Raw genomic sequence first — 12,803 nt, forward strand, 5'->3', positions numbered from 1 at the left:
AGTTGTCTGGTCTGTTTGAAACCAAGGTAAACCTGAACTGATTAAAAGGAACCTGAATCTCTGGTCAGGGAAGACTCTGGTGTCCTTGTTCCTGCTGTCACGGGCCTGTCACTATTGGATTGGAGCAGCTGTTTGTTCCAGTCACCAGTGATCATGATCCTAAGTCCGCTAGCGACCTTGGGGGTGTCCACTGAATCTGTGCCCTAGGTGACCAGGTGCTGGTGCAGACTGGAAGGGGCTTGGGCCCCTGGTCAGGCAGGTTCTCTGCTGCCCTAGTTCTGTCTCAGGTCCCCTGCACAATTGGATTAGAGCAGATGTTGTGTTCCACTCACTAGTGATCCTAAGATCGCGTGGGCACTCCTGTAGGGACCATGGGGATGTCTGCCCACTCAGCTCCCTAGGTAACCTGGTGCTGGAGCAGACAGGAAGGGATTTGTCCATGGTGAATATTTTTAAATGTTTTAGAACATGTATTATTCACTTGTTACTTTATTGAGGTCTTAAGTGTCATGGTATCTAGGCCACTGCAGACACACCTTCATCATTCACTTGATTAAAGTATGCTAGCAAATATTTAAACTGATCAACTCACTATAGTTTATTTACTCATGTCTATAAATTTAAATAATAAAATAGTGCAAATTAAAGCCTATATGAACCCTGAGGGGCTATTTTTAGACCTGATTCTGATTGATAGCTGTGCATACCTAACTATCGTATGATACTCTACCTCATAATTTTCACTAACCTCAATATTTGCCTCAATATCTGTCTGCTGTGTGTTCTACCAGTCCCAACTCCACAGATCACAGAAGTTTTGAGTAAAGAACGATAGTCTAACAGGCTAGAACAATGAAATAGTCTTAGAATGACTTTTCTATTTTCATCAAAAACTCTATTTATGAAAGAGGGCAAACTTTTTTGAATACTGTACACAAAGAACAAATAAGAAAAGAAAAAAATATGGATGAAAGAAATCCCCTGAGCATCTAACAGACAATATGACTTGATTTCCAGCCTTTTCTTCACCTTTTTTTTTTTTTCTGAATCTAAATTCTACTTCTAATTGGTTTCATAAGCTAAATCTCTTTCTTAGGATGCCAAAAATGCATTAATCTAGTTTTAATTTAAAACCTAAGAAAATTTTACAAATATTTTCTATATTAAGTTAACTCTTTCACACTTTGTCACACAACACATAGATATTTGTACTACAATCAACATTTTTATAAATGAGAATCCTGAGGCATGAAGATGTTATAACATTTCCCCTTTGTTTATGGCCTTTTTATAAACATGAATTGAATAAACTGTTATCTGAAATAATAAAAATGTAACTAAAGTATAAATATATTTAAACTATTCTCCCCAACTTGGGAAAACATAGACCTTATAGACTTAAACAAAGGCAATATGAAATTGGTTTCTGCATACTAAAATTAAAACCAAGGAGAATAAAGTAAAATATAATCCAGCTGTAGTTAGGAATGTGAATGTCCCCCAAAGGGTGTACGTTAAAGAACTGGTCTAATTTTCTGTACTTTCAACCAGAGTAGGAATGTTTGGGAGGGAGAGCCTAGAGGAAGGTATTGCTCTCACAGAGGCTTGGGCAGTGCAGTGTTCAGGTGCTGGCCCCTACCTCTTTCTGCTTTTTCATCCATCACAAAATAAGTAATTTCGGTCCACTGTGTGTTGTGTAATTACCCATGAGGCTCTTCCTAAAGACAGTTCTGAGAAAAATGGATTAACCACTGTGAAACCCTTGGCCCCAAATACCCTTCCCTCCTTTATGTTACCATACAATGCTTTGGCGAGGATGATATTTTAAAAAAAAAAATTTATTGAGAAGTTCCTCTTCAAGAGAACAGATATTGTTTTAACATGTGATGACTTCACATCTAACATATTATCAACCATTTTTTTCTCATCAGTTTCCTTTTAAATCATAACAATTGATAATCATAGGTTTTGAGTTCATCTTTCTTTCTGTTATTCTCAAGTTCAAGAAAATTATGCAAGCTGTTTTCAGATTTAAAGATGTGAAAAATATTGTTTCCTGCTGTTAAAAACATTTTAAAACTACTTTTTGCATTCTTCTTTGATCAAAAAATATCTTCCCTTTAAAAGGATGAGGCCTGTCAGAAGCTCACTCTTCCATGGAAACAGCTGTTCATTGCATGTTTGAACATATTTGCTTAAGAAATACAAAATTATTAACATTCTAATCCTCTAACCTTTTAAAGTGAGCCAGCTGTGATTATTCACAGCTAGAGCTCAGCCTTTGGTTCCAGCTTTGTAGAAATGTCCTCCTTTGATTTTTCCAGAGAATATTATCAGAATGATTTGATATTCTCTGTAGGAACTCCATTCTATGAGCAAAACAACCTGAACTATTGGCCCCCCAAAATTTCAGAAATATACTGAATGTATAATCTCAGTTTCCTGAATAGTAAAAATTTCTCCATGTATTTACTTTATTAACAGATAACTGTAGTAGTATGCATAAGATTTTTAAACAGGGGTTTAGGCAGTTTAAAATATTAACTAGTTTAATGTTCATGAAATAGATACAATTATCACACTTGCTGTTTTTATAGTTTTAAGAAACTATGCCAAAGAGAAGCTAAGCAAATTGCCAAGGGCCACACATCTGGTAAGTGCCAATGCCAAGATTCAAACAGAGGCCGTCTGACTCAAAACCCTGTGCTTATTATCACTACATTCCAGCATTGCAAGCACTGAATTAGTTCAGTCACTTATTCCTCTTTGCAAAACCACTGAAGCCCTAGGAAGAGAATGACAGTCATTCCCTTTTCTGACAGACAGACATCAGAAACAGAGTATAACCTGGCCCACAGTCCCAATATTATAAGGAATAAGGGCAGTAATTGAATCTAGTGCTTCATCCTCTCTGAAGCCCTTACTCTACACACCACTTTGTCTCTTTACACATGAAAGGAACATATACCATCCGAAGAGAATTGATGCCTTTACTGCTATCTGATGCCCTCTAATTTGACATAAGTTCTACCAGTAGCCATCCTCTACATTTTTATTTCTTAACTATAAAATATCATATTTGCTCCAGTGCAACACTGCTCAGTCAAACTGGTAGTTGCTGCTTACAGAAAGTGAAAGTAGCTGGGAAACAGTTGATTCAGTTTTGAACCAGGTGTTCTGAAACGACCTCATAATTTTGACTGTAGATTAACATTCAAATAAAGATCACCTATATCTTGCATCATCTCAGTGTGTAGATTCATCCTTCTAGAGATGCCACAAGTTCAGACATGAAGTAACTGCATCCCCAAAAGAGTGAACTTCCAATTCTAATGTGGTAAGAACTCACTAATAAAACTGTACTATACTTAGTATTTCATTTTACTTAAAACCTCATCATCTTCCAATTGAAAAACCAAGATTGCCTTGTTCCCATTATATACATGAGGAAAGAAATTACATCCAGATGCTTTGATGGTATTTATCAATGTGAAGTTATAACTGAAAGCTATTGCATTTAATTGAATCCAAATAAGTTTATATTTTATATATATAAAAAAACTAAACTCAAGGATGTTGATCCAATTGAGAATATATGTAAGCTACTGTTTATTTTTTATCCTTCATAGACTTGGATCATATAAAGCATAACATAGCTATAAAACATTTGGAAGACGCAATTGTTACTTGCTGCATTATTTCACTATTGGGTAAATGAGTTCTAAATATATTATGTCTTCTGTCTATATAATTTACACCCAGATTCTAGTCTAACTTTACCAATGCATAGTCTCCACTTTTGTGGTAACTGAAAAACATATTTTCCTGCATACAGCCATGGTTCTTTCTCGGTAACAATAGTAATATTACTGAAGACAAGATTAGTTCATAGTTGTATATAAAGATGATACAGAGCTCTTCCTATAAAGCATGAGCTATACATTCAGTACAGATCTCAGAGAATTGTACAATGTTCCCACCTGATTTCAGTTGAGAATGAATGTACATAGTCACAATAAGCCATATACATGGAGACTGCTTCTGGATAAACACTAATTTTTCCAATAATACATTAATGTATCTGAGGACAGTCTTGAGTTTATAAAAAGTTAACACTCTGTAGACGTCCCCACAGAGTGCGTGATCCAGAAGCAGGATTATGTCACACAAAATCCAACACACATTCCACAACAAATTTTAAAGTAAGTTCATAAGAAGCATGCCAACTGAATTTGTGTGAAAGAATAAGAAATTATAAAAAAATTAATAGCCAAAATGTAACAATAATTTTACTTAGTCTACATTTTTCATTAGTCATTTGTTTATTTTGTAAAAGTTCTATAGTGTTAAGAATAGCATATGAATTTGTTATATTTATAAAGTATGCTTTCAGCATAATTCAAATAATTAAATATCTTGGTTAGAAACTCTTGTTGCCAATGTATCAAATAGAATTGGCTTTTTCATATAAAAATGCCAATATTTATAATATTATTTATATAATTATGGACTCTACTATTTCAGTTTCATTACGTTAACTAATAACAGGAAAAAAACAAATGCAAACCAATAGTCATTCTAAGAAAAATATACTATTTTTAGGTTGCCCTTTTTCCTCATGTCTTCTATGCTATTTTCTCTTTTGTCCCCTAGTATATGTTTAGTTTTTTGTATTTAGCAGTTTTGTTTGTTCTTTTCTTTTCTTCTGTTTCTGGCTTTCATTTAGTTTGAAGATCCATATTTAAATATAAAAATATTTGAAGAAATATGTCTGTTAGATATTTATAAAGGTATTAAACTATAAATAGTGTTCTGGTCCATGCATTTCTCCCTCAATAGCATATTTCACCAATCTGTCTTGTTCTATGCTTTGTAGTTCAATTATTTTCACTCATGTAATAGTCTCTTGGGACACATCACAATTGCACTAACTATTCTCTGATGACTTCTTATTAGCATATTTTCCAGCTTTTTAATTAACAATATTCTTATGAATATTTGTTGTCTTCATATTATGCAAGCATGTGAAATTGCTAAACAAATGGATGTGTTCATTGGTAGGCAAGTGGATATGTGAATATTTAAGATCTAATGTATAATTGCTTTTGAAATAATTTAATAGGTTAGCAAAATAAGTACATTTTCATTCATGTATGTTTTCTTCAGCTATTGTCATTGCCCTGACAAGGATCATCTTAGTATTACAAATACAAAATGGGAATATACATATTCCCTTTGTATATATAATGGGAAGCACTTTTGGAGGGTAGAGGATTCCAGGTGACCTACTTCATTCATCATACTATGAACATACGCCTCTGTTCTGAATCAACTTTTAATTTTCTAGAATTTCTCTAAATATGTGTTCAAGGCTTAAAGTTCAATGTTTTGGAGCCCAAATTACTTCTCTCTTTTTTCTCTAATAATATACTATTTTTTGCCTTTCTTTTTTTTCTTTTTTCTTTTCCTCAAGACAGAGTTTCTCTGTGTAGCCCTGACTGTCCTGGAACATACTCTTTAGACCAGACTGGCCTCGAACTAAGAAATCTGCTTGCCTCTGCCTCCCAAGTGCTGGGATTAAAGGTATACACCACCACTGCCCAGCATAATATACTATTTTAAATGGTTGTTCAGAAAGGGAGAATAAACCAGATAAATACAAGAAAAGTGATTTTAAATTTCCCAGATGTGGCAAATATAAACAATGCAAACCATTTAAATCTCACTGCCTGGTCTTTGGCAATATTTTAAGTAAACAACAGAACTTTTGTTCTAATCAGCATCTCATTTTACCTATAATAATATTTTGTGTCTTCCACTTAATTTATATCACTTAATCTCATTCAAAGTTGTGTGTAGGTGTTTGGATTTAGATTCAACTTTCCCATTTTAATATCGTACTATGTAAGTTGTTGGAGAAAAACCTACCCAAAACCAACCAAATCTCAGATGTGTTTAGGATTGGAATACAGGGGAGAAGATATTATTCTTGTACATACTTTTTAATCCCTTGAGAGAAAGTTATAGTTCAGCATGCATGACCTGCCCATAGTGTCACAGGGAATTCAGAGTGGTCCCAGTTAATATAGTCTTGGGTATAACAGGGTAAAAGAATAACATCATCACCAGTGTCAGAAAATGTTGCTCATGTCAGTGCTTTAAAAATGCACAGCTAAAGTGTAGAATTTGATTGATTATCTCAGTAAAAGAAATATAAAATCTTTCTTAATTAGATTTGCAGTTTTAAGAAATCAACATTAATATTGCTGTATCTAGAAAAAACTAATTAATTTATGCTTTGCTCTTTTCTATTCCACTGGATGTTTGTCGAGGGAATTTGTTAAAGGAATATAAATATTTGACAATGAAGGTGAATAGACAAAGGTGAATTCAATAGAGTGTCACAAAGTTAATAGGATAAAAGCTGTGCAAATAACTTGGTTGAGTTTTCATAACAACTTCCTAATGATGACACATATGTGTTATAAACCTAATATTTAAGGACAATATTAATATCACTAATCAATTTTATTAGATTTGATGAGAATCCCAGAGGTTATGCTGACATTCAATAGCTTACTATGAACTGCTCTGATGAACTCTAATAGCCATTTTTTAATATTTCTATATTTGTCTCTTTTTTCCAGCAAACATGTTGGAGATGAATGATTTGGGGGCAAGACTATATTCATCCTCAGGTAAAACCAAATTACACAATATCATAAGTTCTTAGATGAATTGAAATTTATAGGAATATACAAGAGAAATATAAACAAATAAGACTCCCTAGTGTACGAAGATGTTCAAATGATCCATAGCAAAATTATAGGCAGGTCACCTGCAGGGGGAAAGAATGGCTGGGTCTGAGGAGACTGATTCCATGGGTAGGTAGAGAACCTGCTTTTTTTTTGGGGGGGGGGAGTTGTATCTAATTAATGTATGCTACATGCATGTGTTCAAATATACCATACAGAGCATCACCAATATATACAATTTATACATATTAAGAAATTAAACAAATTTTGAAAATATCTGTAATTCCAGAAGTGAAAATAATACATAAATAAATATAGGTTAAACATAAAAGAATATATATGTGCCATGCTGATACTGATGAGAAGAAAGCTGTTAGAGACAAACAGGGGTAGAACATATTGATAATGGAGTTAATTCTCATATAGATACAACCCATATTGTGTGTGAATAATTTTTTATTAGTTTCCTTCCCCCCCCCTTTTTAATTAGATATTTTCTTTATTTACATTTCAAATGTTATACCCTTTCCTGGTTTCCCCTCTGGAAGTTCCCTATCTCACCTCCCTTTGCACTATTCACCAACCCACCCACTCCTGTTTCCCTGTCCTGGTATTCCCCTACATTGGGGGATCGAGCCTTCTCAGGATGAAGGGCCTCTCCTCCCATTGATATCCAACAATGCCATCCACTGCTACATATGCAGCAGCAGCCATGGGTCCCTGAATGTGTACTCTTTAGGTAGGGTTTAGTCCCTGGGAGCTCTGGGGGGTACTGATTGGTTCATATTCTTGTTCCTCCACTGAGGCTGCAAGTTCCTTCAGCTCCTTTGGCCCTTTCTCTAGCTCCTCCATTGAGGACATTGTGATCAGTCCAATGGTTGTCTGAGAGCATACACCCTTGTATTTGTCAGTCAAGTGTTTTTTCAGCATTTAATGTAATGATCATGTGATTTTACTTCTTTGAGTTTGTTTATGCAGTGGATTAAATTGATGGATTTCCATATATCGTCCCATACCTGCATCCCTGGGATGAAGCCTATTCGATTATGGTGAATGATCATTTTGATGTGTTCTTGGATTCAGTTTGTAAGAATTTTATTGAGTATTTTTGCATTGATATTCAGAAGGGAAATTGGTCTGAAGTTCTCTGTCTTTGTTGGGTCTTTATGTGGTTTAGGTATCAGAGTAACTGTGGTGTCATAGAAAGAATTGGGTGGCTTTCCTTCTGTTTCTATTTTGTGGAATAGTGTGAGGAGTTTTGATACTAGGTCTCCTTTGAAGTTCTCATAGAATTCTGGAACCCATATGCTCCTGTGCTTTTTTTTTGGGGGGGGGACTTTTAATGACAGCTTCTATTTCTTTAGGGGTTATAGGACTGTTTAGATCATTTATCTGATCCATATTTAACTTTGGTATATGGTATCTGTCTAGAAAATTGTCAATTTCATTCAGATTTTCTGGTTATGTTGATTATAGCCTTTTGTAGTAGAATCTGGTGATTTTTTTTAATTTCCTCAGTTTCTGTTGTTACATCTCCCTTTTCATTTTTTATTTTGTTAATTTGGATATTGTCTCTGTGCCCTCTTGTTAGTCTGGCTAAGGGTTTATCTATATTGTTGATTTTTCTCAAATCAACCAGCTCTTGGTTTTGTTGATTCTTTGTATAGTTCTTTTCGTTTCAACTTGTTTGATTTCAGCAGTGAGACTGATTATTTCCTGCTATCTACTCCTCTTGGGAGTATTTGATTCTTTTGTTCTAGAGCTTTCAAGTGTGGGTATGTTGTACCTTCATTTTTGTTAAATTCTAAAATGTCTTAAATTTCTTTCTTAATCAAGTTATCATTGAGTAACATTCTTCAGCTTCCAGGTGTGCGTAAGATTTCTGTTGTTTTTGTTGCTATCAAAGACCACCATTAATCCTTAGTGATATGATAGGTGGCATTTGATTATTTCAATCTTCTTGTATCTGTTGAGGTCTCCTTTTTGACTGATTTTTATGGTACACAATTTTAGAGACGGTACCATGAGATGCTGAGAAGTAGGTATATTCTTTTGATTAAGGATGTAATGTTCTATAGACATCTGTTAAATCCTTTGGTCCATCACTTCTGTTAGTTTCACTGTGTCTCTGTTTAGTTTGTGTTTCCCTGATCTGTACATTGCTGAGTGTGGGGTGTTAAAGTCTGCCACAATTATGTGTGAAGGGCAATGTACTCTTTTATCTTTAGTAAAGTTTCTTTTATGAATGTGGGTACCCTTGCATTTGGAGCACAGATGTTCATAATTGAGAGTTCTTCTTGGTAGATTTTTTTTCCTTTGATGAGTATGAAGTGTCCTTCCTTTTTTTTTTTTTTTTTTTGATGACTTTTGGTTATAATTTTATTTTATCTGATATTATAATGGCTACTCCAACTTGCTTCTTGAGACCATTTGCTTGGAAAATTGTTTTCCAGACCTTTACTCTGAAGTAGTGTTTGTCCTTGACACTGAGGTACATTTCCTGTATGCAGCAAAATGCTGGGACCTGTTTATGTATCCAGTCTATTAATCTTTGTCTTTTATTGGGGAATTGAGTTCACGGATATTAAGAGATATTAATAAATAGAGATTGTTGCTTCCTGTTACTTTTTATTTTATTTTATGTTTGTGTGGTTATTTCCCTTTTCATTTGTTGAATAAAAAGATTACTTTCTTACTTTTTCTACAATGTAGTTTCCCTCAGTGTGTTGGCATTTTCCATCTATTATCCTTTGTAGGGCTGGATTTATGAAAAGATATTGTGTAAATGTTGTTTTGTCATCGAATATCTTGGTATCTCCATATATGGTAATTGATAGCTTTGATGGGTATAAGAGCCTGGCCTGCATTTGGTTCTCTTAGGAACTGGCATCTGCCCAGGATCTTCTATCTTTCATAGTCTTACACTTGCATGGTTAGAGTTACCCCAAGATATTTTATGTTATTTCTGACTATTGTTAATGATTTTATTTCTCTGATTTCTTTCTCACTCCACTAATCATTTATATGTAGGAGGGATATTAATGATTTGAATTAATTTTGTTACTAAGTTTTTGCTGAAAATGTTTAGCATCTGTAGGCATTCACTGGTGGAGCTTTTAGGGTCAATTATATATTCTAACATTTCATCTGCAAATAAAGATACATTAATTGTTCTTCGCTGTTTCTATTCCCTTGATCCTCAGTTGTCTTATTGGTCTATATTTAATAATTATGGGGACTGCAGACAACCTTGTCTTATTCTTGATTTTGGTGGAATTGTTTTGTGTTTGTGTTCTTTTCAGTTAATGGATACATGATTGCTGTAAACTTCCTTTTCTCTTTTATCTATGTGCCTAAATTGGATTTTCTTATAGTTCCACAGGTAAGTTGATCCATCTGTAAAAAGAAAATTGTAAAGCAGCCCACACTACTGTTTGCACATTTGCATTGGCTTCAAAAAGTATATTTACATGTAGTTCATATTTTTTATAAAATCATTCGATATTAGATTTTCTAGCTTCTACTATGTAAGCACAAGGTCCTTACTTTTCTGTAAACATGATTTAGACCCAAAGAAATACCAACATTCTGTAGATATTATTCTACTGTATTCAGGTTATAAATAGCCCTCATAGAAAATTTTATGTTTAAGAATAGTTGGAATACAGAAGTATGTGCTGAGGAGATATCTCCGTGGGTAGCCCTTGCCACAAACATATTTGCACCTGAGTTCAGACTAAAAAATATCAAATAAATCTGGATATATTTACCTCTGACCATAATATCAGTGATCTATGGTAAAAGGAGGCAGACACAGGATTTACAGATTTGCCCCCTATCCAAGTGTATGCAATGGCCAAACCCAAAAGTACCTGTCTCAAACATGGTGGAAGGCAAAGACCAGGTCCTGAAACTGAACTCTGACCTCCAGACATGCTCCATGGCCCCTATACACTTACACTCACAACCACAAACAGGCATACACATAAGCACACACAGCATACATGAATTCACACATATGCATAAATACACAAAAACATACAAATACACAATAAAATAAAATAGAAAATAATACCAAGTACTGTAATAAAATACTTATTTTAAAAACTTCAAAGGTTCCTTTTAATATTCGCATAGTTAGCTCATCAGTTTCATGAGTTGGTTTGATCTTCTCTGCAAACAATAATCTGTGTTCGATTTCCATATTAACTAGTATGTGATCCCTTGCCTGTGATAGTGTTTACAAATAATACTTCTGAGAACATTCCTGTACAACGTTCAGTTGGGCATTTGCTTATATGTCTTTTAAGTAATCAGCTACACATGGCATTACTGAATCCCATGGGAGATGGATACCAAATTTGTAGAGGAAGTGTCAAAATAAGAGATAGGTTTTTAAAATACTCATAAAAGGATATAGGTTCAGAGACAATCTTTAGAGCTAAGATGAAAGGATGGACTATCCAGAGACTACCTCATCGGGGAATCCATCCCATCATCAGCCACCAAACCCAGATACTAATGCACATGCCAGCAAGATTCTGCTGAAGGGACCCTGATATAGCGGCCTCTTGTGAGGCTATGCCAGNGCCTGGCAAACACCGAAGTGGATGCTCACCGCCAGCTATTGGATGGAACACAGGGTCCCCAATGGAGGAGCTAGAGAAAGTACCCAAGGAGCTGAAGGGGGCTACAACCCTGTAGGTGGAACAACAATATGAACTAACCAGTACCCCCAGAGCTTGTGTCTCTAGCTGCATATGTAGCAGAAGATGGCCTAATCGGCCATCACTGGGAAGAGAGGCCCCTTGGTCTNGCAAACTTTATATGACCCATCACAAGGAAAGGCCTGGGCCAAGTAGTGGGAGTGGGTGGGTAGGGGAGCAGGGGGGGGGGGGGTATAGGGAACTTTCGGGGTAGCATTTGTAATGTAAATAAAGAAAATAATAATAAAAAATAAAAATTAAAAAATTAAAAAAAAAGAGATAGGTTTTTATCTAGGTTCTCCAATGCTTGTGTCTAGATGTTCCACATCAATGTGAATAATTTCTGATCATATGTTTAATTTGATTTCTTCCCAGGTATATTTAGAAGTGGGTTATTGCATTTTATGTTCTTTGGGAGTATATAAAACAGCATTGTATCGGTACCTATTCACATCAATGCTTAAACATTTATCCATATTTTTTAAATTTAAAGAACAAATATCCAGTCTTTTGTAATTATGTGTGATATTAGGTTTGAGAATTTTAAAAATTTTAAAAAAATACCAAGTTCATGTCTTTATCCTGCCCTTCTAACTCATTATGTGTGAAGAAAAATGTTGGATTACTTCACATGTTCTTCATATATTCTTAAGACTATTAAATGCTTTTAATTTTCTAATTATATGATTAAATATACTGACTAAACAACACTCTTTCTTCAAATAAAATCCATTTGATTACAACATATTGTACCTTTATATATTAATAGATAATTGCATTTAGATTTGGAATTTGTCTGCAGACCACTTGTAATACTTGATTTACTTGTCAGAATAATGCTTACTTTAAAGTGAGCTTTGATTAGTACATACATAGCTTCCCCCTCACTAAGTAAGTAAATACATTATGCATAAATCATTTTATGTATTAATTTCAATCCATAAGCTAGTTGATTTTTATTTTTATGGTAAATTTAGTAATAGCTTAAAATAATACTTAACTCATATATCAGAAGTTTCACAGAAGTTTTAATAAAAAAATCTCTTAAAATGTGATTTATTAATAATTTTCAGTGAAATTTCACTCAGCAATTCTACTTTAAGTAATGAAAAAGAATTGAAAACATACATTTTAAATATCTGATTTGTGCATATAAAGATGGCCCAGTGGTTAAGAGCACTGGCTACTTTCTTAGAAAACTTAAATTTGGTTCTCATCACTCACATGACAGCTAACAATCTTCTATAATTCCAGTTCCAAGATATTGATATTCACTCCTAGACAACAAGGGCACAAGGCACACATACACACACACACACACACACACACACACACACACACA

At 34.3% G+C, this 12,803-nt stretch overlaps 1 long non-coding RNA gene across 1 annotated transcript in view; it reads left to right on the plus strand.

Annotated features, from left to right (window-relative positions):
* LOC115064245 overlaps positions 1-12,803 on the plus strand; it is a 163,540-nt gene that overhangs the window by 19,272 nt on the left and 131,465 nt on the right. Inside the window, exon 2 of the long non-coding RNA XR_003844077.1 lies at positions 6,648-6,698. This is a non-coding gene — a long non-coding RNA (uncharacterized LOC115064245). The remainder of the gene's footprint in view (positions 1-6,647; positions 6,699-12,803) is intronic.

Source organism: Mus pahari, chromosome 6, assembly GCF_900095145.1.
Source record: "Mus pahari chromosome 6, PAHARI_EIJ_v1.1, whole genome shotgun sequence".
NCBI classification, from domain to species: domain Eukaryota; kingdom Metazoa; phylum Chordata; class Mammalia; order Rodentia; family Muridae; genus Mus; species Mus pahari.